General features: G+C 47.6%; 1 protein-coding gene and 1 long non-coding RNA gene across 2 annotated transcripts in view; one reads left to right on the forward strand and one right to left on the reverse strand.

Moving 5' to 3' along the window:
- LOC125088042 (uncharacterized) overlaps nt 1–13,547 on the reverse strand; it is a 43,404-nt gene extending 29,857 nt beyond the window's left edge. The window contains exons 1-3 of the long non-coding RNA XR_007123558.1: nt 13,204–13,547; nt 11,635–11,836; nt 4,290–4,400 (exon numbers count right to left, since the gene is read on the reverse strand). This is a non-coding gene — a long non-coding RNA (uncharacterized LOC125088042). The remainder of the gene's footprint in view (nt 1–4,289; nt 4,401–11,634; nt 11,837–13,203) is intronic.
- Nucleotides 13,548–13,657: 110 nt separating this feature from the next.
- AKAP1 (A-kinase anchoring protein 1) overlaps nt 13,658–24,366 on the forward strand; it is a 33,530-nt gene continuing 22,821 nt past the window's right edge. Inside the window, exon 1 of the mRNA XM_047708959.1 lies at nt 13,658–13,807. The gene's annotated coding sequence lies outside the window, so the exon portion shown is untranslated. The remainder of the gene's footprint in view (nt 13,808–24,366) is intronic.

A 24,366-nucleotide genomic window follows, 5' to 3' on the forward strand; every position in this document is an offset into this window, starting at 1 on the left:
TCCAAATGAAATAATACAAACCTAGGACCATAATACGCTGTACTAATTTTCCTTGCATTAACATTTATACATAAACTAATATTTATTTAGCTCTGACTAGAAATCTTATGGTCTATGGAAGTGTTTTGCAAAGTGTGTTGCATCCACCAACATAAGGTTTTCATATTTCATACTATATTCTTTCTTAGAGATTCACAAAGGCTCTGAGAAGTCCTGCAAAGAAATCTTTCTAACTTGGTGAAATCCTACATTCCAAACTGATTTTATCATGAAACCTCTTTTCAAGCAATATCTTCCAGTCTTCTGAGAAACTACTTCTTACAAAGGGCACACTTTGGGAAATGATGGTCTTAGGAAACATAGTCATTGTGAAAATTGCTTAACTTCAGGATTTTCCCAAAGAATCTACTGTCTCTTTCACTATATTTTCTGGAAGCTGGGCTGGGTAGAACAAGGGTCTGCTTGGCTTTTGCAGTTTCTATTCTTCAGTCTTTAACAATAACTCCCTATGAGTTAATGCCAGTATTATAAAAGAAAGAAAAATATTCATATTAAATATCATGAGACTACCTACTACTTCTATTCCTTAGAAACGACCCACAGCTGGTCACAGTGGGAATCATCCTTGAAATTCTGTACGTATGTGTGTGTACACACACACACACACACATATATATATATATATACATATATATACATATATTTAAGATTTTATTTATTTGACAGGAAGAGAGATCATAAGTAGGCAGAGAGGCAGGCAGAGTGGGGGGGGGGAAGCAGGCTCCCCACTGAGCAGAAAGCCCGACATGGGGCTCGACTCCAGGACTCTGAGATCATGACCTGGGCCGAAGGCAGAGGCTTAACCCACTGAGTCACCCAGTCGCACCTCTGTCAAGATATTTTAACTGATACGGAGATGAGATCTTTCCCCGCTTCTATTGCTCTTCCTGCTAAGCCCCAGGCCATCATCTCTTATGCCACGTTTTTTTCCTTACACTGTACAGAACTACACATGTTTATCGAAAGCGGTCCCTTCTGTGTTCTGGATTATGTACAAAGGCTACAAATTCATCAGAGTACAAGTAAATAAATGGAAATAGAAAAGGTCCACAAGTAGGAACAAATTTTATTAGGGGGAAAAATGTTTTAATTATGTAAATCTTCCTTGTGTTACTCTTATTTTAAAGTAAACCCTATGCCCAACATGGGGCTCAAACTCATGACCCTGAGATCAAGAGTCACATGCTATAGCACTGAGCCAGCCAGGTGGCCCTTGCATTACTCTTTCTGATCTGAATGTTTATTCAATCATTTGAAAGGGTAACAATGTATCCATCTCAGTGGGTCTCCCCAAGGTAGACATCAAAATCATTTGTGGGGCTCTGCAAAAATATAAATAGCTAAGCCCTACCTGAGAACCTCTCAATTAGAATCTGTATGGAGAAGCTTAGGCACTTGTATTTTATTAATTTGAAAGAAAGAGAGTGTGAGCAAGAGAGAGAGAGAGAGAGAGTGCACTCACACAAGCTGGGGGTGGGGGGCAGAGGGAGAAGCAGACTCCCCACTGAGCAGGGAGCCCGATGTGGGACTCAATCCCAGGACCCTGAGATCATGACCTGAGCTGAAAGTAGATGCTTAACTGACAAAGCCACCCAGATGCCACTGTATTTTGTTTTTTAAGATTTTATTTATTTATTTATTTGGAATGTGAGCAGCTGGGGAGGTGCACAGTGAGAGGGAGAGAGAATCTCAAGCAGACTCCAAGCTGAGCAAGGAACCCGACTTGGGGCTCCATGCCACAACCCTGACATCATGACCTGAGCTGAAATTCAGTGGGACACTTAACTTAATGAGCCACCCAGTACCCCCAGGCACCTGTATTTTTAAAAGCTTTGTAACTTATTCTCTACCATTTACTCTATGGCCTTTCTTTTTTTTTTTTTTTTTTTAAAGATTTTATTTATTTATTTGACAGAGAGAGATCACAAGCAGGCAGAGAGGCAGGCAGAGAGACAGGAGGAAGCAGGCTCCCTGCTGAGCAGAGAGCCCGATGCGGGACTCGATCCCAGGACTCCGAGATCATGACCTGAGCCGAAGGCAGCGGCTTAACCCACTGAGCCACCCAGGCGCCCCGTATGGCCTTTCTTTTTTAATAAATGATTTTTCCATATGGCCTCACCTAAATTTTTCCTCTGATTTTGATTTTAAATAATAAAAAATATTTTTAAGGAAAATAAATCAATTCCAAACCCACTTCCCAAACACATGGAATTTTTTCCCCCCATGTCTGGCTCTAGTCCTTTTTCATGTAGAGACAGTTTTGAATTCTGAATTTGACACTTAACATTTTATTTATGAAATTCTCCATGCTATCATATAGTGGTAAGAATTGCCACTTTAGGAAATATGTGATATTCCAGAAAGCACTTATTTCCGGAAAGTAGTACCATATTTCAGCATTTAATCATTTGTATCATATTAAAGCATTTATTTGTAGCATATTTTAGCTAACCATTCCCTTACTACTGGACATTTAAGCTGTTTCTCTCTCTCTCTCTTTTTTTTAAGTGATCTCTACACACAGTGTGGGGCTCAAACTCACAACCTTGAGATCAAGAGTCTGATGCTGCACTGACTAAGCCAGTCAGGTGCCTCTGTTTCTCCATTTTAAGATTTTTTTTTTAATTTGTTAGACTGAGAGAGAGAGAGAGAGAGCATGAGCACAGGCAGACAGAGTGGTAGGCAGAGGCAGAGTGCTCCCCACTGAGCAAGGAGCCCGATGCGGGACTCGATCGCAGGACGCTGGGATCATGACCTGAGCCGAAGGCAGCCGCTTAACCAACTGAGCCACCCAGGCGTCACTGTTTCTCCATTTTATTTTATTTTCTTATTTTTTAAAGATTTTATTTATTTGACAGACAGAGATTGCAAGCAGGCAGAGAGGCAGGCACAGAGAGAGGAGGAAGCAGGCTCCCTGCTGAGCAGAGAGCCCGATGTGGGGCTCGATCCCAGGACCCTGGGATCACGACCTGAGCCGAAGGCAGAGGCTTTAACCCACTGAGCCACCCAGGCGCCCCTGTTTCTCCATTTTAGAATGCTCTAGAGAAAATGGCAATGAAGAGCTTGGTGTGTATGCTGCTTTCCTTTTGAATCAATGCCCTTGAGATAATTTTCTGAAAATCTAGTTATTAGGTCAAAGGATATGAACGTTTTTTTATGAGTCTGTTAATGATTACTAAATTGCTTTCCAAAAGGTTGAACAAATTCGCAAAGCCATGCCCCAACTCCATGGCATGACTGCTGAGGTTTTCAAGGAGGGGCAGGCAATACTAGAGGCCTGTTTGGTGTTCCCATAACAGGTTGAAAAAATGTTTCCAAATGTAGCAGTCATATTACTTAAGAAGTAAGTTAAGAAAACGAATAACAACAGTATATGGTCACCCCTCAACTATCTCATCTACTATGTGCCAGTATTTTCCTTGCATTCTCTGTAATCCTAAAAAAAAACAAACAGGGGCGCCTGGGTGGCTCAGTGGGTTGAGCTGCTGCCTTCGGCTCAGGTCATGATCTCAGGGTCCTGGGATCGAGTCCCACATCGGGCTCTCTGCTCAGCAAGAAGCCTGCTTCCCTCTCTCTCTCTCTCTGCCTGCCTCTCTGTCTACTTGTGATCTCTCTCTCTGTCAAATAAATAAATAAATAATCTTTAAAACAAACAAAAAAAACGAACAACAACAACAAAAATGGCAAGTTAGATCTTACTGCCCCTCCTTTTACAGATGAAGAAAGAGTGGAAAAGATTTTGAGTAACTTGCTGCCCAGATCTGGGTCTAGGTCTTAAGACTCCTGGCAGCCTCAGCCTTCCTCCTCTTGGAGCCCCCAGCTCCTATGTAGGGAGGTCCAGCAAAGAGGGAGTTCTGGAGAGATCACAAAGAGAGAGAAACAAACACTGGGCCAGCCCAGCTATTCCAGCCATGACAGCCAAGGAACTAGACATGTGAGTGACGCCATCTTGGATCTTCCAATCTTAGTCAAGTCACCCAGCCAAAAACATAGGGAGCAGAAGCAAACCATCCAATGAGCTAACAATCAGTGATTGTTTTAAGCCATTTCAGTTTTGGGATGGCATGGTTTGGTATGCAACAACAAATAATGGGAGCAATATATTTTATTTTGGTAAATAACAAATGCAGAAAGAGTACCGGGGATAACTTTGAGCTCCCCTAACTCTAACACAGGCAGAATAAAAGTCACTGACATTTACCATCTTTTCATCCCACGTCTGTACTTACCTCTGTCACAGCACTGACCCCACTGCACATGGCCTTCACACATGTTCATGTCTGCCTTCTCTACCAGATGAGGGGCCTCCACCTTGGTAACCACAACACCTTACACAAGACCTAGCACAAAATAATTAATACACATATGTTGAATTAATCTTGACTTGTTCCTGATTGCTTAATAAAAGCACTTGAAATGGAATAATAGGTTTTATTTATTGGACTCAGCACTGTACAAAGTATTTCATATGGATTATCTCAGTTTATCTTCACAAAAATTGCATAAAGTAGGTCCTGTAATTACCCTCATTTTACAGATGAGGATACTGAGAGGCTAGGTCAAATTACTTGAGGTTACAAGTGTTTTGTTTCTTTTTTCTTAATTAAGTAACAAGGAGAGAGAAGTTTATTGAGTACACTGGGGACACCTGGGTGGCTCAGTTGGTTAAGCAGCTGCCTTCGGCTCAGGTCATGATCCCAGCGTCCTGGGATCGAGTCCCACATCGGGCTCCTTGCTTGGCGGGGAGCCTGCTTCTCCCTCTGCCTCTGCCTGCCATTCTGTCTGCCTGTGCTCGCTCTCTCTCCCTCTCTCTCTGACAAATAAAAAAAAAAAATTTATTGAGTACACTGCAAGGGAGCAGAGGGTGGGACAACAAAGGAGAGACCATCTGCCAGGAGGTGGGGTGGGGGGGGTGGCTGTTGTTGTTGGGGATAGTGAGAAGGCATGGGAATATAGGGAATTTTCTGGTTCCTGTTCCCGGTTGTAAGTAGCCCATTGGTCAGCCAGAGACTCTGGCTATTTTGAGGTGTGTTGCCTGATGGCCTGTCTGTATTCAGCCCTGGGGTCACTGTGGGTTCTTCTGCCTTAATCAAGCTTCCATTGCTCAAGCCTGTTTGCCTGAAAGTGGCCTCTATATTCCTCCCTGACTGATTGAGGAGGACAAATCTTTGGCATTTGGGTGGAGGTCTCATCTTCAGTAGCTGCTTTCTGCTGGATGTGGGTGGGGGCTGTCTCGACCTAAGCTGTCCATCAGGGGTTCTGTGCGGTTAAAGACCAGAGCATGGTGTTAGATGAATGTGCTCAGAGGCGATCTGAGTGAGATTCTCTGGTGGTCAGGTCCATGGGTCTTCGGGGGAGGGGACCCCTGATGGCATGGGTTGGAACCCTTGTGGAATCATCACTTGTGTATGGAATTGTTGGATTCACTCAGACCCACAGTAACATAGATCAAGATGGTGGCTGGACCCATGGGAACAAAGGAAAAAAGGGGATGCGAAAGAGAAGCAAGAAGCAAGGCTGAGAGTCACCTGGCTTCAGGAGGGGTTCCAAATGAGTCTGCAGTATGTGTGGATTCACCCTGGGTGGGCTGCCACTGCCAACTGTGCCACACATTGGGAACGGACACCTCGGGGGGATGGAGTGTGAGAGGCGGATGGAGTGTGAGAGGCGAGGACACAGGCAGTCCCACCTCTCTGCCCTCAGCCCTTCAGACCAACACCAGAGAGCTGCCCTGGCCAGAGACCTTCAGCTGTCTGAGGAACACTAGGGTTAGGCTGACAGAGGACCGAAAGTTGAAAGAAGGGGGAGGGAAGGATCCTCTGAAGGGCAAGGGGGAAAATCCCTCACCCTTTTGGGCAAGGGTGGTCCAGCAGGTTCCCTCTGGGGCTCAGATCCTCATGGAGGAGTAACCTCAGCTGGAGGTCATCAGATTCCCAGGGAGTACTAGAGTCGGTCCACCGAGGGAGAGTCTGGAGACATTCCCAGAAAATCCGTGGAGAGTCCTGGCCCTGCATGGCTGCGGTTCCAACCTGTGAGGGCCACCAAATGGGGGTGACCCAATCCGGTGGAGGCCAATGTGTGGGCAGTGAAAGAATTCACCCAAGGCAGAACAAAGGAGATCGAAATTTATTGAATACACTGTAAGGGAGCAGTGGGCAGGCTAGCTAAGGAGAGACTGTTTGCCACAAGAGCATTTTAAATATCTGTACTGAGGGACGCCTGGCTGGCTCAGTCAGTGGAACATGTGATTCTTGATCTCAGGGTTATGAGTTCAAGCCCCATGTTGGGTATAGAGATTACTTAAAATCTTTAAAAACAAAAAACCAAAACCAACCAAACCAAAACCTGTACTGAACAAGGCAATACTTTAGGCTTTGGCAGTGATTAAGTGAATGAAGCCATTGCAGTGTGGTGCACAAAACCCCTGGAGGTCTGGTTGCCTGACTGTGTCATAGTAGACAGCACTTGTCCTGTTAGGGCTCACTGCCAACTGCAGGAATGTCATGGAGGGTTGTGCAGGTTGTGTCCTGCACAAGGACATCTAGCCCAAGGGCAAGTAGAGGCTGAAATCTAGACTGTGCCATTGCACTCTGCTCACTATGGAGCCTGGCACAGAGCTGTGTCTGTCTGGGGGAGGGGACACCTGTTACCTAATTTGCACAATGCCACCGTGTGGGCTACTGGCAGTTCTCGATGGAACATGTTAGTTTGTAGGAACCTGGAGTGTCTCATCAAACAGAAGTCAGAAACTTGCCAGGTTTTAGAATAGATAGAGCCAAGAAAATGGTTCCAGAGGACTCGTGGAGGGTGAGTGGAGGTTGGGGACAATGGAAAAATTTGGGTGCAGTGTCTGAGCTCCCGTATCGTCATGTGCTCTACCCCATCACTCCTAGAGGTGAGTCGCCTTGGGAAAAGGTGTCATCCCACAGAAGTTCCCATCCCTGTGGGTTATCTGAGACTCCTAGATCTTGCTGTTTCAGACAATCCCAGTTGCAGTGGTGTACCAAAAGGCATGCACACTAACAAAATAAACACTGTACAACAGATTATAAACCTTACCAGAGGGGGCTCACTGCAGCGTTCTTAGAGAGTCCAAGCAACTTGAGCATCCCTACACAGACATGCAGCATGGTGAGGTGGCCTCCTGGGAGGATCGTGACAGTGGGCCCAGAAGGAAATCCCTCCCACGGGATAAAATAAAGTAGGTAACAATCTCTGATAATTAATTGCTTCTCTGTGTCCACGAGCTTCGCTATAGCTGAAGGACCTAAATTGCTTTGGGGTACAACTTCACCCTGTCTGAAGTAGTTTACAGAGTTTCTTAGGCTCTACTTCCCAATTGTACTACCATTGCAAGAAGCTGAGAGGAGTGGAGAGGCTCTGGGAAAGGGCCGAACACACCCCTGCATGACGCCCACTGAACAGAACCTGAATCAAGGTCTTAAATATGTAGCTGAGAAGTTCCCAGGAAATATATGGTGGTGATGGGGCGATAGCCTAAGTGCTGGCTCTCTGAGGCCCCTTCATGATAACCCCTTGGATGGGGCCTCTGCTAGCACACCTTGGGTCCAGAGGGGGAGGAAGGGGACAGCTCCCTTTTATCACCAGCTAAATGACTTCACATTCCCTTTCACCAACTGTCTGCCATGGGTTCCAGAAAGAAAGATACTGTATCAGTGTCTTAGGGCTGCTGGAACAAAGTATCACAAACTGGGTGGCTCAAAACAACAGAAATGTGTTGTCTCACAGTTCTGGAAGGAAGAAGTAAAAAATGAAGGTGTTCGAGAAGTGTTGTTTCTTCTTCACTCCTGGTGGATTGCTGCCAATCTCTGGCATTCCTTGGCTTCCAGATGCATAAATCCAATTCTTTCTTGTCCCATGGCGCTTCTCCCTGTGTTTCTTGTCTTCCTGTGGCTCTCTGTCAGATTGCATTAGGGGTCAAATCTACTCTGGCATGACCTCAGCTTAACTTAAATCTGCAACAAACCTGTTTCCAAATAAAGTCACGTTCTGAGGTACTGGGGTTGGGATTTCATCATATTTTTTTTTTAAAGATTGTATTTATTTATTTGACAGACAGAGATCACAAGTAGGCAGAGAGGCAGGCAGAGAGAGAGGAGGAAGCAGGCTCCCTGCTGAGCAGAGAGACTGATGTGGGGCTTGATCCCAGGACCCTGGGACCATGACCTGAGTCAAAGGCAGAGGCTTTAATCCACTGAGCCACCCAGGCGCCTCTCAGCATATCTTTTTTAAGGTGACACAAATCAAACATGGAGCAGCCATGTTTCTGTATCAAACTGCTTGCTGATTCTCTAGGTCTGTCTCCAGTAGTGCTATAGTGAGTTGGTTAATCCATGGGCTTCAAGTCAGATTTCTGAGGTTAAAACCTTGCCTCCACTGCTGTGTGACTAAGGGCTGCAGAATGGGAATGCAGTAGAATGAGAGCGTCTATTATCTGAGGCTGGTGGAGGATTGGAAGAAAGTACTTTGCACAGTGCTGGGCATTAAGTGCTCATTAAGTATTAGCTATGGGTATTATTATTCTCTATTTCTTCTTTTTAAAGATTTTATTTATTTATTTATTTATTTATTTATTTATTTAATTTGACAGAGAGAGACAGCAAGAGAGGGAACACAAGCAGGGGGGGAGAGAGAGAGGAAAAAGCAGGCTTCCTGCTGAGCAGGGAGCCCAATGTGGAGCTCAATCCCAGGACTCTGGTATCATGACCTGAGCCAAAGGCAGATGTTTAATGGACTGAGCCACCCAGATGTCCTTCCCTAACTCTTTCTATTGACTTCTTTCAGAGTAGATCATTTACTCTTCTCTGTAGACACACCATGATCCTGGGGGTAAAACCAGTGGGGAATGGGAGGGGTTTAGTTTCACTTGTTTATTCAATGAAACTGAAGGTGCTAGGACACTCCCTCACTATATTGCCCATTAAGGGGACAGTTCATATTTGCTAGCACTGGAAAAGTTCCTTCTGCTGCCAAGAGAAGACAACTGGTTGACTTTGTAATAGCCTCACAGGGGCACCTGGCTGGCTCTGTCGGTAGAGTGTGTGACTCTTGATCTCAGGGTTGTGGTTCAAGCACCACGTTGGGTGTGGAGCCTACTTAAAACAAAAAACAAAAAACAAGAGCCTCACAAGAGGACATACTGGTGATGTTTTGATGAAAGTTGCTGTGGTCCTAAAGCCCTCACTCAGCCTTATGACAGGTTCAGAAACTCGCCTTATGACAGGTTCAGAAACTCCACCACGTTTGAGTTCCAGAACTGACAGCTGACTCAAACAACAAACCTTTACAAGGTCTACGAGATGGAGAAAACAAGAGGGTCATTTGTGTAATTTACAGTGACCGAAATCTACCTGTAAGGCAGTCCAGCCATGGCTTCTCTCCCCGGAGAGAATTATCAGAAGGTTGCTTCGTGGGTATGGAAACAGGATGAGGGGCAGAGTTCTAGGATTTAAATGCATAATAGTACTGGGTTCTGATCTGACCATTGCCACTTAACCAGTGAGGGCAGTGTCTTGATTAGACTGGATTGAGTGCCTTCTCCCTAAGACAGGCACTACTCACTCCCCAGCTTTTTCTTTTGGTCTCCTTTGTCACTTCCTACTTCTAACTGACATATTCCTTTTTTTTTTTTTAAAGATACACTGTTACCTTCTGTCTTGTTCCACTTACCAGATTCTTATTCTTTTATTTAAAAAAAATTTTTAAGTAAAAAAAAATATATATTAAGTAATCTCTATTCCCAATGTGGGTCTCCAACTCACGACCCTGAGCTCAAGAGTTACATGCTCTACAGACTAAACCAGCCAGGTTCCCATTATTATTATTTTTTAACATCAGGATTAGAGAATCTGATAGAAGCTATCCATGACTATTTTCACAGAAAAACATCATACTTAAAAAACTATGTGAGCAATTTCAGAGGGTTCACAAAAGTCCTTGAAGCTGTTTTATATATCCTATCTTGAAATCCCCCCCCCCTTTTTTTAAGATTTTATTTTATTGGGGAACCTGGGTGGCTCAGTGGGTTAAAGCCTCTGCCTTCGGCTCAGGTCATGATCCTGGCATCCTGGGATCGAGCCCCACATCGGGCTCCCTGCTTGGCAGGGAGCCTGCTTCCCTCCTTCTCACTCTGCCTGCCTCTCTGCCTACTTGTGATCTCTGTCAAATAAATAAAATAAAATCTTTAAAAAAAAAACCAAACAATTTTATTTTATGCTAAACAGAGAGCCTGATGCAGGGCTCGATCCCAGGACCCTGGGATCATGACCTGAGCTAAAGACAGAGGCTTTAACCCACTGAGCCACCCAGGCACCCCTTAAAATCCCTGTCTTAAGCAGACTTGCTAAGTTTAAGCCTCTTCCTCAGGGCCAAATTCTTTTTTTTTTTTTAAGATTTTATTTATTTACCTGTCAGAGAGACACAGAGAGAGAGATCACAAGTAGGCAGAGAGTCAGGCAGAGACAGAGGGAGAAGCAGGCTCCCTGCCTAGCAAGGAGCCCAATGTGGGACTCGATCCCAGGATGCTGGGATCATGACCCGAGCCGAAGGCAGCCACCCAACCAACTGAACCACCCAGGCATCCCAGCAGGGCCAAATTCTTAAGATGGCCCCCCATCCTCACCTCCCTTCTCATTCCTCCACCTTCTCATTCTCATACTAGGGCCACCTTGTGACCTCTGCACTGCCCTGACCTTGTGGCTGGCCACCTCTGCCTCCGCCACAGCTGCTGGGTTGATCTTTAGCTGTGATTATAGTTAATCCTGTCTTCAGCTCCCACGCCCCACCCCTGGCCCCAAGAACTGTGTCTTACACTTTCCCTAGTACTCCAGTTACCCTACTTCACCTCTTCCTTCGCTCATGTGACCACACCTAGGATAGGACTAACACATTGATATTATTTCCTCCTGCTTTTCTGCCCCTCCTCATAACCATATTCATAGTCTTGTCTCCCTCTTTCTTCTACTTCCTCCTTCTCCCCATTTTTTCCTACCAATCCTTCCAGGACATAACAGCTTAGACATCATCTTCCCAGGTTCTCCCCCGTAGACATTCCATCCCTCCACCACCACCAGGGCATTGTCTTTCTTTAAAATATCCACTTTAAAAAAAAAAAGATTTTATTTATTTGTTTGACACAGAGAGAGAGATCACAAGCAAGCAGAGAGGCAGTCAGAGAGAGAGGGGGAAGCAGGCCCCCTGCTGAGCAGAGAGCCTCATGTGGGGCTTGATCCTAGGACCCTGAGATCATGACCTGAGCTGAAGGCAGAGGCTTAACCCACTGAGCCACCCAGGTGCCCCTAAAATATCCACTTTTTAAATGATTTTCAACACAAATTTGTATTTCCAATTTCTGCCACTTTGAACTTCAGATGTGCATATACAATTTAACTACTTATTTGCACTTGACAGTCACAAAACACTATATATATAGTGGGTCCCAAATAAAACCAATGATTCACTGTCCCCATCTTCCCTCATCTCAATAAATTGTACCCCATTTAACATAGTGGTTCAAGCCAGAGGAAGGACTGTTAATTGTTCCCTTTTCCTTACTTCAACATGAGTGAAGTAGTCTTGTTGGTACTTCTTCCAAAATATACCTTGTGTTCAAAGCCATTTCTGCATACCCACTGCCATGACTCTTAGCTCAGGCCAGCACAATTTCTCATCTGGCTCATTGTAGCAGTCTCTCTTCTGGTCTCCCTGCTTCTGTACTGGTCTTCTAATCCATTCTTTCCATAGCAGCTTCAGCTTCCTTTTAAAAACAGAAGTTATATTGTATCATTCTCTCTCTCTCTCTTTTAAAGTAGGCTCCACACCCAACGCAGGGTTTGAACTCAGGACCCAGAGATCAAGACCTGAGCTGAGATCAAGAGTCAGATGCTTAACTGACTGAGCCACCTATGCACTCTTAGTATTACTTTCTACTTAACCTTTTTAAATGGATTCCCGCTTATTCACTAAATGCTTTTTTTAACTGTGTGCCCTCCATATGTCATGCCCCCAATGATATCAGCTCTTGTGAATAAATGAAGTATATAGAATGTAGATAGTGGTAAGTGCTGTGAAGAAAAATAAAGAAGGGGTGAGGGACAGAGAATTGTGTGGGTGGGGGTGTGCACCCGCACGCATATGTGTAATTACAATCTTAAATAGGGAGAACAGAGAAAGTTTCACTGAGACTGAGTAGCTGACCACTGAGCAAAGGACTTGAAAAAGATGAGTGTAGTCTGCAGAATATTCCAGTCGGAGGAAATAGCAAGTGCAAAGGTCCTGAGGTGGAAGCTTTGGGGCTAAGCAGAGTAGAATAAAATCCAAGCTTTACTATAGTTTATAAGGTGGTCTAGTTCTCTTATCCTCTCCCCAGTTTGCAACCTTCTTTTACCTGTTTGCAATCTTCTTTTTCCAGCATTGCGCTCAACCCCCACTATATATTCTATCCACACTGACCTTCTAGTCCACTAGAAGCTGTTTCTTCCTTTTGCCTGTGTTGTTGCCTCTGCTGGGAATACTTCCTAATCCTTATTCCCAAATGCTATTTGCAAGGCTGGTTCCTTCTCATCCACTAGGTTTCAGTTTAAGTTTTACCCTACGTCTTTTGGAACCATAGAACCTTGCTATTTCTTTCCTATTTCAGCTTCCTCTGTTTCCTTCATAACACTAATCGCAGCATGCAACTGGGATTCATATATATATATATATATATATATGAATTAATACTTAAAACTCAATAGTAAATGGTATCTCATTGTCATTTAAATTTGCATTTTGGTCACTAATGAGGATGAATGGTTAGTGGTTAGCATGATCTATTTTCTGTATTTTGCCCAAATGTTTACTTCACGTCCCTATTTCTTAAGACTGAGAACAGGCCCAGCCAACTGCGACCCATCCTGTTCACTTGTCTGGGGGCAATTTATTTTCCCAAGTTTCCTGGCAGAGTTAGTGACTCGTGGTGACCACCTCTTCACAGGAATTTTTCCAAAACTCAAACCCATTTAGAAGAAAGTGTTTGTTTCAGTTCAACCTCACCGAATGTGAAAATGGGCAAAGAAGTTGCATTTGAGTAGTGCGAGGTACTCCCTATTCTGCAGTCATTACTGAACAATTATTAATGGCCACCTGATTATGCGTTACGAAGTACTGACAGTTCCGGGGAAGCAAAGGGGAGCCCTGCCCCTCCCCGGCCAGGCCACTCCGCCTTTTCCAGGAGGCTGTCCGCGACGCGGCAGGCAGATGGTCTAACTGACGCCGGGAGCTGAGGCAGGAGACTCCACGCTGCGCTCGCCGGGTAGACCTTTGAGGTTCCGCGACGTTTCCCCAGGCTCCAGCCAGGCCGCTCTCTCCAACCACGCCGAGATTATACTTCCTCTCGCGAGAGCCCGAGCGAGGCCAGGCTGCGGGCGGCGGCTGCGGGATGTTGGCGAGGCGCTCCAGACCGCGCCCTCTCTGGCGCAGCTGGGAGAAGCGCGGGCGGGAGAGGCAGGCGGCGCGCACGCGCAGGTGAGTGGGGCGGTGCGGGGCACCAGGGCGGGGGGCGGGGCCTTGCGTCGCGCAGCGGGCACGTAGCGGCGCGTCCTCAGTATTTAATGTCTCTGTGTTCCTCCGGCCTGGGCAAGCACGTGGGGGAGCGGCCGCAGCGCAGCGGGGCTGGGCTGCTGGGCCTGGGGGTGGGGGGGGCGGCGGCGGGCGAGGACTCTGCATCCCGACTGTCGCCGAGGACCTGGTGAGTTGGGGCCGCCCGGGCGGCTGGCGCGAGGACCACCTGCCAGGCCCCCGAGGGCGGCGCCGTCGGGCGCGGGGAGTGTAGGGTGCAGGTGCGGTGTGCGACGCGCGCTCCAGGTGTCCCGGAGGCGCTAGGCTGCGGAAGCCGAGAGCCTGAGGAGGGGATCCGGCCCATCGCCTGCTGAAAAGCAGGCCCTTTCGCTGTCGTCGCCTGCGCGCCCCCTCTTCCTCCCCCGCCGGGGTTGTCTGCCCGCGGGCTCCCGCTGACAGGTCGCGTGTGCGCGGCTGGAGCCATGGCCTGCGGCCGCATGGTGCCCCCCACGCGCGTCACAGCCCTCAGTGGGTAGGGAGGCGAGGACGCGGCGCCCGGGGCACCCCTCTGCGGTTTAACTTTCCCCAAGCGTGCACTCCCTCCCGTGAGACAGACCCGAGCGCGTCCCACCCAAGGTCGCCCAACCCCGCACGCGTTTACTTTTCAAAGGTCGTGTGTACCCAAGTGGGAACTGGGAGAGGCGGCGGCGGGGCGGGCTGTGGGCAGGGCCAGGCGCTCGTAAGGGCGAGGAGGTGCCCCGAGGCCCGCGGGCACCCCTTTCTTCCTCCTAAAGGGCTGGAGTTGAAATGGTCACTTCAGGAACCTTATCCAACTTCTGGGCCCCTTAAGCTCGCGCTGGGTTGCTCCCAACCCAGGCACGGTGGTGGCAAACCCGTGCAGGTAGCCTAGCCCCTGGGAGTTCAGTTCGGCGAACCTGGGAAGAGGGTTGATTTGCGGAACGCGGAGGATGGGCTAGGGCACCGTGGTGATTGGAACGGTTTTGGGGGCAGGGACCTTTGGAACCGAGTTAGGGCCCTGAGGTCAGGGGCATGATGTCTCTCGAGAGGATTAGCATATGCAGCCCCTTCAAGGGTGTCGGGAGAGGTGGAGGCTGTCCTGGCGGTAGTGCCCGCTGACTTCATGCCCCGGGGCGCGTGGGTCACGTGTCACACTCCGCCTGCACCAGCGTCCCCCCCCCCCCCCCCCGGCCCGCGTTGTGGAGGAACCACGCTAGTTTCGGGGTTATGGGTCAAAATGGGCTTGGGAAGACTGTGGTCTGAATGCCTCGGGGCAGGCTCTCACCAGTTCCGTTGTGCCCTAAGGTACAGTCCCTCCCTATCCCCCACCTCGGAGGGAGGCTTAGAGAAGGAAAGGCGCTGTTGATGGTGGGCGGTGTCGAACAGACCTGGGACTGTTGGAACTCCTGGGCCTTTCGAGATCTCTCCTGCAGAGATGCCGAGGTTGGCTGGTGCCTTCCTCCCGCTCGGCCGCCGCTAACAGAAACCCGGTGCTCTTCACCCCAGGTGTTAGTGAAGGCCGCCGCTCCAGCCGGGTAGTGGGTATGGGCAGAGCAATTAGGTTAAGCCAACTATCTTTTCCCTACTGAAGTGTAGGCTACTTTGTGTTTAAATTTACCTCTTGCAGGGGAATCTGGGCTGCTTGACACCTGCCTGGTACGGTCATATCTGTTGGTTTCCTATCCCCCTCCCCCCTTTGTCGCAATTACGATCATGATCAAGGAACACCATTCACAAAAAGCTGTTAACTCTAGCAACTGGTAACCTTACTGTGTTCTTGTAACCAAGTGCTTCTCAAATTAGTTTGTTGTGTTTTTTTTTAAAACTATTCAGAAAGCAAAGCTTGGACTCTTAGTAAGCACCACCCATCCCCTTTGCTCTTAAAGGCACAGAGCACCTTTGAAATGAGTGGATAGATGATAGCATGAGCATGATTTGATCATTTTTCACATTTCTTTGTTTCTGGCATTCAAGTAGTTCACCTGCTGATTATTTAATATTTTCTGGGGGCGCCTGGGGCTCAGTGGGTTAAAGCCTCTGCCTTCTGCTCGGGTTGTGGTCTTAGGGTCCTGGTATCGAGCCCCGCATCGCGATTTCTGCTCAGTGGGGAGCCCGCTTCCTCCTCTCTCTCTGCCTGACTCTCTGCCTACTTACGATCTCTTGTCAAATGAATAAAATCTTAAAAAAAAAAAAATTTTTTTCTGAGGGACGCCTGGATGGCTCAGTGGGTAGAGCATGCGAGTTTTGATTTGGGGGTTGTGAGTTTGAGTTCCACATTGTGTAGAGATTACTAAAAAATAAATAAAACTTAAAAAAACGTTCTGAGCACTGGGAACAAGTGAAATTATGTTTTGGGGGGGCTTTTGTGTTGAACTTTAACCTCTTCCACCTCTTTTTTTTTTTTTTAAGATTTTATCTATTTATTTGACAGACAGAGATCACAAGTAGGCAGAGAGGCAGGCAGAGAGAGAGAGAGAAGAGGGAGTAGGCTCCCTGCGGAGCAGACAGCCCGATGTGGGGCTTGATCCCAGGATCCTGGGATCATGACCTGAACCGAAGGCAGAGGCTTTAACCCACTGAGCCACCCAGGCGCCCCACCTCTTCCACCTCTTAACTAGTTTTGTGGGTTCTGGGAAGTAATTCTGGGGTGTATTCTCAGAGGAAATATGGCTCTAGGATCAGAGAGGGCCTTTTGATCCTACAGATATGCAAATCACTGAAGCCTCCGTGCCTACCTGGATTAAACTGGCTCCTTTGTCATGCACATTGCTAGGCGATGGCCCAAAATTTGCAGATAATAGATCCCATCTAAGCCCTTGAGTGACACGTATCTTGGTCCCTAGAGCCTTTTGTATGAATATCTTTTCCTCCGCCCAGCCATTTTTTAGGAAGTACAGCAACTCCTGGTCCCTGTAGGGTGAGCACAAAGGTGTCTGCTGTCAACGGGACCTGCTCAGATGCTAGGTGGATGTGGCTCTGGTGTAAGGCTGCTGAACATCAATATTTTAAAGCAGTCTGTTTTGCTGTAGCTGGTAATCTAAATTATTTGTGGGTGTTGGACCCAGGCATGGCCATAGCCCTCGTTTGTGGGTGAAGACTAGTTTTAGCCTTTACAGTGTTCCCTCTCATCCTAAAGACAGATTGAGATTATATTTTAGACTGGGCATTGTGCCTGGTTCATGATGGCTGTTCAAGCATTGCTTTTTTTCTCCTCCTAACGAATCTCTGAGATTAACGTTAATTTCTCTTGAATCACTTGAGTGATTTGGATTTTATTAAAGATACCCCTCCTCGCTAGCCTCTGACCTGGATACTTGGTTGGAAGGAAAGCAAATTGGTTTCCCCACACTGCTCCCAGCCTCCTGGCTCTAGCCTAAAGCCACATGATTTGGTTGAGTACACGTTTCAGGGTTTTGAGGAGTGGGCACCCCATGTGCCTGGCCAGCTGGTGCCTTCCTGCCCATTCTCCCCAGGCCACTCCTTCCTAATCTTCACTGTGCGTGTAGAAGGAGAGGACCTCTCCGTAGCTTGGTCTGCTGTGCTGTTGTAAGGAAGTCAGTTTTGTGTATGAGTAAGCCACCTTCTGTTTGCCATTCTGTTTTCCTCTGCTCTGGGGAGGCAGGGGTCCTCTGGGCCTCTTGTCCCACTGAAATCCTCTCCCGTGGTTTGAGCTGCTAATCTGCGTGGGATGTATTTAAATCCTAACCTTGGCTTTCTAAGGCAAGTTCTTTTTTTTTCCCACAGCCCTTTCTGGTGTAATGCTTCATGCAGGTTTCACCTTTATGATCATTTAACATGAAATACCCATTGTTTGTGGCGCTCCACAGAGCAGCTCTGCTGGCTCCAATACCTGATTTTATACTTGGGTTGTGGAAAACAGGATCAATGGCAGTGTCTTGAGTGGGACAGAATCTGGCTGAAGAGGTAGCTGGTGGGGATGTGGGAACTATAAATTAGAGGATGCCTTTTCCTTGACAGTTACCGTCTTGTGCTGGGAGAGTTACATGCAAACACCTCCTTGATCCTTTAATCCTCACACCTCTGAGTACAATTGAGGAGGGTGATGCTGGAGGTCAGTTGGGATTGTTTCAATGGCTAGTATAAATACAGATTGAGGGGCAGAGATACCGACAAGTATGGCTTTGTGCTTAAACTAGGTCCTCTGGAGGGCTTTTGTGAGAAGAACCAAGGAATAGTCAAATCCGTGGGCTTTTCTCCTAATCTTTCTGTTGCTTTCTAAGCAGATTGTTGGAGTGAAGGAGTGTATGTTATCATGCAGCATTTTGAAGACTGGCTTTCAGTAATAAGTAGCTTTCAAGGTGTCCTTTTCCTTAACTTTCTTTTTTTTTCTTTTTTTTTTTTTTTTTAAAGATTTTTATTTATTTATTTGACAGAGAGAGATCACAAGTAGGCAGAGCGGCAGGCAGAGAGAGAGAGGGGAGGAAGAGGAAGCAGGCTCCCTGCAGAGCAGGGAGCCCGATGCGAGGCTCGATCCCAGGACCCTGAGACCATGACCTGAGCCGAAGGCAGAGGCTTTAACCAACTGAGCCACCCAGGCGCCCCTCCTTAACTTTCGTTTCCTCCTGCTAAGTGGTCTTCTTTCTGTCCAAATCCTGGCCATTTGGACATTTCTACAGCTCAGTTTGGTAGTTTACAGCAGTTGGTAGTAAACACTCTGTCCCCATCTGGTAAGACTGGCTGCCTGCCTTCACTCAGCCCCGTGTTACTGAGGCCCATAGCATTCAGGAACAAAGCCGAGCCCCAGGTGAGTTGTGGAAGTCAAAATGCAAAGGCTGAGGACCTAGGAATGAGAATTGTTTCAACCCTGGGTTTAGCTGGCAAGAGCCCTGGTTTGAGGGATGAGGACGGGGGTGGGTGGGGGGGGCGGTGGGACGATGACAGCTTTCAGGACTGAAACCTGGCAGTGGCTCTAGACCCTTCTGGGGTCTCAGTTTCTTCAGCTGGTAAAAGGAGGGTTGATCAACATCAGTCAAGAGTGTTCAGATTCTGCTCCTTAGAGTGCCTCTGGGATACTGCAGGGTGGATTTACCTGCAGGGGTGTGTATGGGCAGGGATGTGTTTGGGCTAGGAAGCATGGCTTTGTGGATAGTGTAAGTCAAAGCCCCCCCCTCCAAAAAAAGCCATAGTCCACTGTTTTAAGTGCATCTCAAGTTCTCTTAGCTTTTCGATGCTACAGTGCTATATATATATTTTTAAAGATTTTATTTATTTATTTGAAAGAGAGACAGTGAGAGAGAGCATGAGCGAGGAGAAGGTCAGAGAGAGAAGCAGACTCCCCGTGGAGCTGGGAGCCCGATGCTGGACTCGATGCCGGGACTCCAGGATCATGACCTGAGCCGAAGGCAGTCGTCCAGCCAACTGAGCCACCCAGGCGTCCTACAGTGCTATATATATATATTTTTTTTAATTTGACAGACAGAGATCACAAGTAGGCAGAGAGGCAGGCAGAAGGAGAGAGAGGGGGAAGCAGGCTCCCTGCTGAGCAGAGAGCCTGATGCGGGGCTCGATCCCAGGACTCTGGGATCATGACCTGAGCCGAAAGCAGAGGCTTAACCCACTGAGCCACCCAGGCGCCCCCCTACAGTGCTATATTTTTAAAAGTTTTTAATTTATGTAAGTAAGCACTATACCCAACATGGGGCTTGAGCTCCCGACCCCAAGATCAAGAGTTGCATTCTCTTCTGACTGAGCCAGCCAGGCACCTCTTATTTATTATTATTATTTTTTATTAATTTCTATTCTTATCTCCTAAACCTACCCTTAGGGGAGAGGGTCTAGAGCTGCCTTGTCCTACATGTAGGGTAGCAACCAGTGATGCATGTCTGCTTCAATTTAAACTTTTAAGCATTAGGGGCACCTGCGTGGCTCAGTTGTTAAGCATCTGCCTTTGGCTTGGGTTGTGGTTCCAGCGTCCTGGGATCCAGCCCTAAGTTGGGCTCCTTGCTCAGGAGGGAGCCTGCTTCTCCCTCTCTTCCCTCTGGTGTGTCCCCCTGCTTTTGTTCTCTCTCTGTCAAATAAATAAAATCTTTTAAAAAACAATAACAACAACAAAAACTTCTAAGCATTAAATACAATTTAAAAACCCATTCCTTGGTAACATTAGTCTCATTTCAAATGCTCAGTACCTTCGTGTGGCCAGTATTGGACAGGACAGGCTTTAGAACATTTTCACCATCACAGAAGGTTCTAGTTGGACAGTGCTGGTCTTAGCTTTGGGCCAACTGTAAAAGCTTAATTGTCTCACCTTGTAAAGCATCACATGTTTGGGCTTAGTCCTCTCTAGAGTCCACGAATCCACAGTTTTGGTGACATTATTTATCAGCTCTATGTATGGTGTGTTCAACAGGTTTTGGTTTGCCAGTTTGGAGGGCAGTGATCAATTAATTAAGAAATGGTTCTAGAGAAGAACATAGTAAGGAGGCTGGGGATGGGAGCGCAAAACGGGAGAGGCAGATGCTAAGCCCTCAGAAAGCTGTTTTGGTTTGAAAACTTATTTATTATCTTAAAGGCCCTTGCTGGTTGTCTGAGGCCTTTGCTCATTGTGAATTTGCTACTTGGCCCTTCACTCACCCACCTGGTGACTTCCTGTAGGATCCCACTATGGGACCAAGGCTGGACCAGATTTGCAGGCACCTTACAAACAAATGTCCTTTTCATTCTGCCTCTCCAGTCCATCTGGGTGTTAGGAGGCCTGTTTTTATGAAGCCAGTGGGGGAGGTTGGGCCACAGTGGGGGTCCTGAAGTGTAGGTGTGGGCTAGCTCTGGGGAGTGAGCTTTACTTCCAGATACCCTCTCATCCAGTCTTGGGCATGTCTAGTTTGAACCCTGCTAGACTGGCATATAATGTGAGAGCTCTCTTGTCCCAGACCCAGCCAGCATAGGATACAGAATCTACTGTACACCTGGCATCTTAGGGTTTTGTTTTTGTTTTTTTTTTTTTTCAAACTACAGTGACCCTTGAATGACATGGGGGTTAGGGGCACCAGCTGCACCACCCCATCCCATTCCGTGCAGTAAAAAAAAAAAATCACTTTGACTCCCCAAAAGCTGAACTAATAGACTAACAGGCCAATGGAGGCTTTACGGGAACATAGCAGTCAATGAACACATATTTTGTATGTTGTGTGTGTTCTCTACTGTATTCTTACCAAAAAAGTAAGCTAGAGAAAAGAAAATGTTATTAAGAAAATCATAAGGAAGAGAAAACATTTATGGTAATGTACTACATCCCAAAATCTGCATGCAAGCAGACCCATGCAATTCAAACCCATGTTCAAGAGTCAGCTGTGTTCCCTTTTTATTTTATCTCAATCCTAGGAGGTAAAGTATTTCTCCTTTACGTGTGAGGGAGCTGAGGCCCTCAGTAAACTAAGCCGACCCGGGGACACAGGGCTGCTTTGCACTTAAGTGAGTGTTCTCTCTCTAGCTGCATGCTTAGAGACGGTTTCTTACTGCCCTGTTACTGTTCCATCCTCATCTGGAAAATAAAACTGGGTTCCTAAGATTGAAATGATGTATCCCACAAACAGTCAAGCTCTTCAGTGTTTTGAGTCATCAGCCTCATTAACAGCCCTGTGGAGGTATTTGTAACCCATTTTGCAGGATATTTTCATTTTATGGGAAACTGAAGTTCAGGATCCTACTCTAATGCTCTTGTCTTTCCAAAGTCAGGTTTTAGCTCCAAGTTATGCAACTGTCCAGTGCCTTTGAGTGGCACAAATGATGAGTGTGACTAAGACAGACTTGTAGGCTAGGCGGCTGTGCCTTAGGGCCTGGAAATGGCTCTGCAGACTTCTGGTGTAGTTCAGTCACCTGGCTGAAAAGACAACCTCAAGTCGGTCGTTCCTTGGCTCATAATAATGCGGCCTGTGGGACCTCACATGGAGGTCATGAGACCCAGCCCTGAGCCCTCAACTGGCTGTCACCTAGGAGTAGCCTGGTCTGTCTCTGCCAGAGGAGGCACAGATCTGTTCAAGCCCAATCCTCAGCATGCTGCACTGCTACCCTACGCTGTCTCCTGTAGCCTTGGCCTGGGACGATGGATCTGAAGGCCAGTTCAGTCTTCCGCAGACCTCCTTCCCGTCCCTCCACAGAGAAGGGAGTAGGAGTGACTTCCCGAGCTGCCTTGGAAGGAGGCCTGCACCCTGATGTGCCTTGAGCTCTGATGAGAAAAGGCTGTGCTGAGAATAACCTCCTTGCTTTGTCCTTTGACTTTGGTGAGGCCCACCCAGCCAAGCTTGTGCTGTGTGCTATTTTTAGCATGTGGCATCCTTTAGGAAGGCCAAGTACATGTGGTTTCAGCATACAAGCAGGTCCTGGTGTGGACGCTGCTGCGGTCTCCCAGTCAGTGTGGGGGGCGGGGTGGTGAGGAGAATAAAGTCACCCTAAAAACTCTCGTGGGGTGTGTGTGGGGTGGTAGTTGCCTAAAAGTTCCCTGGGGCTGCCTTTTCTGTTCTGGATCTGTGGCAGAGGCAGCCCGGAGTCAGGGAACTCCCTGGTTTTAGGACCTCTTACTGCCCTAGTGGCCAGTTTCTCTGAAAATGACATTATCCCACTTTCATGGGAAGTCACCTGACTCAAGAGCGGTCCTCCACACAGACACTAAAAAGTCTGTCAAACTGTGGTTCTGTTGGCAGCTTGATTACTGGCGTCTTCTGGCTTAAAAACCAAAACAAAACAAGAGGCAGTAAGAGCCATGCCCCTTACTAGGAATTCTCACTGGGGGGCTACAGAAGCTAAAGAGATATGAAGGAGTTTGATGAATTCTGCTCCTCACCACCATCCTGCCTTCTCCCCCTTTTTTCTGTTCCTCCTATCCTCTAACTTGGAGCTGCCAACTCCAGCCCATCTATCTTTTTCTGATTAAGAAACCTTCAAGCCGTATAAGGCCCTCTGTTGCCTATGGTTTATGTTGGCTGGAGACCGAGGTTGTTTTTGCAAAGTCTGATTCAAAGAAGTAGCAAGGGGTGCGTGCGTGCGTGCGTGTGTGTGTGTGCGCGCGCGCGCATGCGTGCCTCCATTCCCATCTGCTCCCTGGGGCTGGACTGCCTTCTTGGAACAGATTCATCTGGTGGAGTTGGGGGGGGTTGCTAGGGTGAGGGCCTAGCATTGGCTCCAAGGCCAATGAGTGGTGTGACCCCAGGGCTTCCTGGCAAATGCATTTGCTGAGAACTCCCAAGTAGAAAGTGAGCCCCTATTGGATCATGTAGTGTGTACCTAATCTACCAGCCAGAGAAGCACTGTATTTCTGAAATAGATTCCAGAATTTGCTTCTGTTTATTAATTAAGAAACTATAGGGGCACCTAGCTGGCTCAGCTGGAAGAGCATGCAACTTGACCTCAGGGTTGTGAGTTCGAACCCCGTGTTGGGTGTAGAGATAATTTATTTATTCATTTATAAAGATTTTATTTATTTATTTGACAAACAAGAGATCACAAGTAGGCAGAGGCAGGCAGAGAGAGGGGGACACAGGCTCCCCGCTGAGTAGAGAGTCCAATGCGGGGCTCGATCTCAGGACCCCGAGATCACAACCCAAGCTGAAAGCAGAGGCTTTAACCCACTGAGCCACCCAGGCACCCCTGTAGAGATTATTTAAATAAAACTTCAAAAATAAAAATCAAGGGATGCCTGGTGGCTCAGTCAGTTAAGTGTCTGCCTTCGGCTCAGGTCATGATCCTGGGGACCTGGGATTGAGTCCTGCGTTGGGCTCCTTGCTTGGTGGAGAGTCTGCTTCTCCCTCTGCCCCTCACCCCCCTCATGCTCTCTCTCTCTCTCTCTCAAATAAATAAATACTCCTAAAAAAATAAAATTCAAAACTGCATCACTCAAAAAATTTTAAAAAGAAACGAAAAGAAACTGCAGCCCCTTGGCTTTTTGAGCTGAGCAAGTCCGTTCTCCTCTCTGGAGGAAGTTGGGTGAACCTGTCCCTCCAGGTTCTTGACCTTCAGCACAGCTTCAGCTGGGTGATGGTGGAGAGCGATTTCTCCGGCAGCAGCCCTTCGACCTCCTCTTCCCCTCCCCACTTCTTGCTGTCCCTGGAGCCAGCCAAGTGTGTTCCTGCCTTAGTACTTTGGCACATGTTCTCCCTGCCTGGAACTTTCTCGCCTCTCCTTTCCCTGTCCTCCCAGATCTTGGCACGGCTACCGCTCACTGTTCCAGCTCTGCTGCCACCTTTGGAGAGGCGTTCCCTGACCATTCTGTCTGAAACTCCCTCTGCCAGGCGTACTTAACCCAGCTCTTCTTGACCTGGGTTCCTCGTCTAAACTACAGAGCACGTGACTGAGCGACTAACTCCACTAGTACCCTTCCAGATGCACAGGAATATAGTTAATTTGTTATCTACAAGGGGTGCTTAGGCTCCGTTCCCTGAACACCCTTGCAAGGCTGCAGGTTTATGCTCTTGGGTCGCTGTATCTTCACAGCGTCTTCTCTGAAATGTGACTGCCTACCCCTCCCGCTACCTTTGCTTTCTGAGGGCTCTTTCCACCTCCTCAGCCCCCTCCACTGGACCTGGCTGGCTGTGGGAATTAAAAGCTTTATTCAACGACTAACCCTGAGGGGTCCTGCTGCATGATGCTGGTTTAGACCTCAGGAGGGTGGGGAGCCCCCAGTATCTTAGCGCTGGAGGGTCTAGCCATCGTCACTAAAGCCCCTGCTCTTGTGGTTACTGCTGTCATACTGGCAGGGCAGTTTGGGGGCTCTGAAGCAGA

This window comes from Lutra lutra, chromosome 16 (assembly GCF_902655055.1).
Source record: "Lutra lutra chromosome 16, mLutLut1.2, whole genome shotgun sequence".
Classification (NCBI taxonomy): Eukaryota; Metazoa; Chordata; class Mammalia; order Carnivora; family Mustelidae; genus Lutra; species Lutra lutra.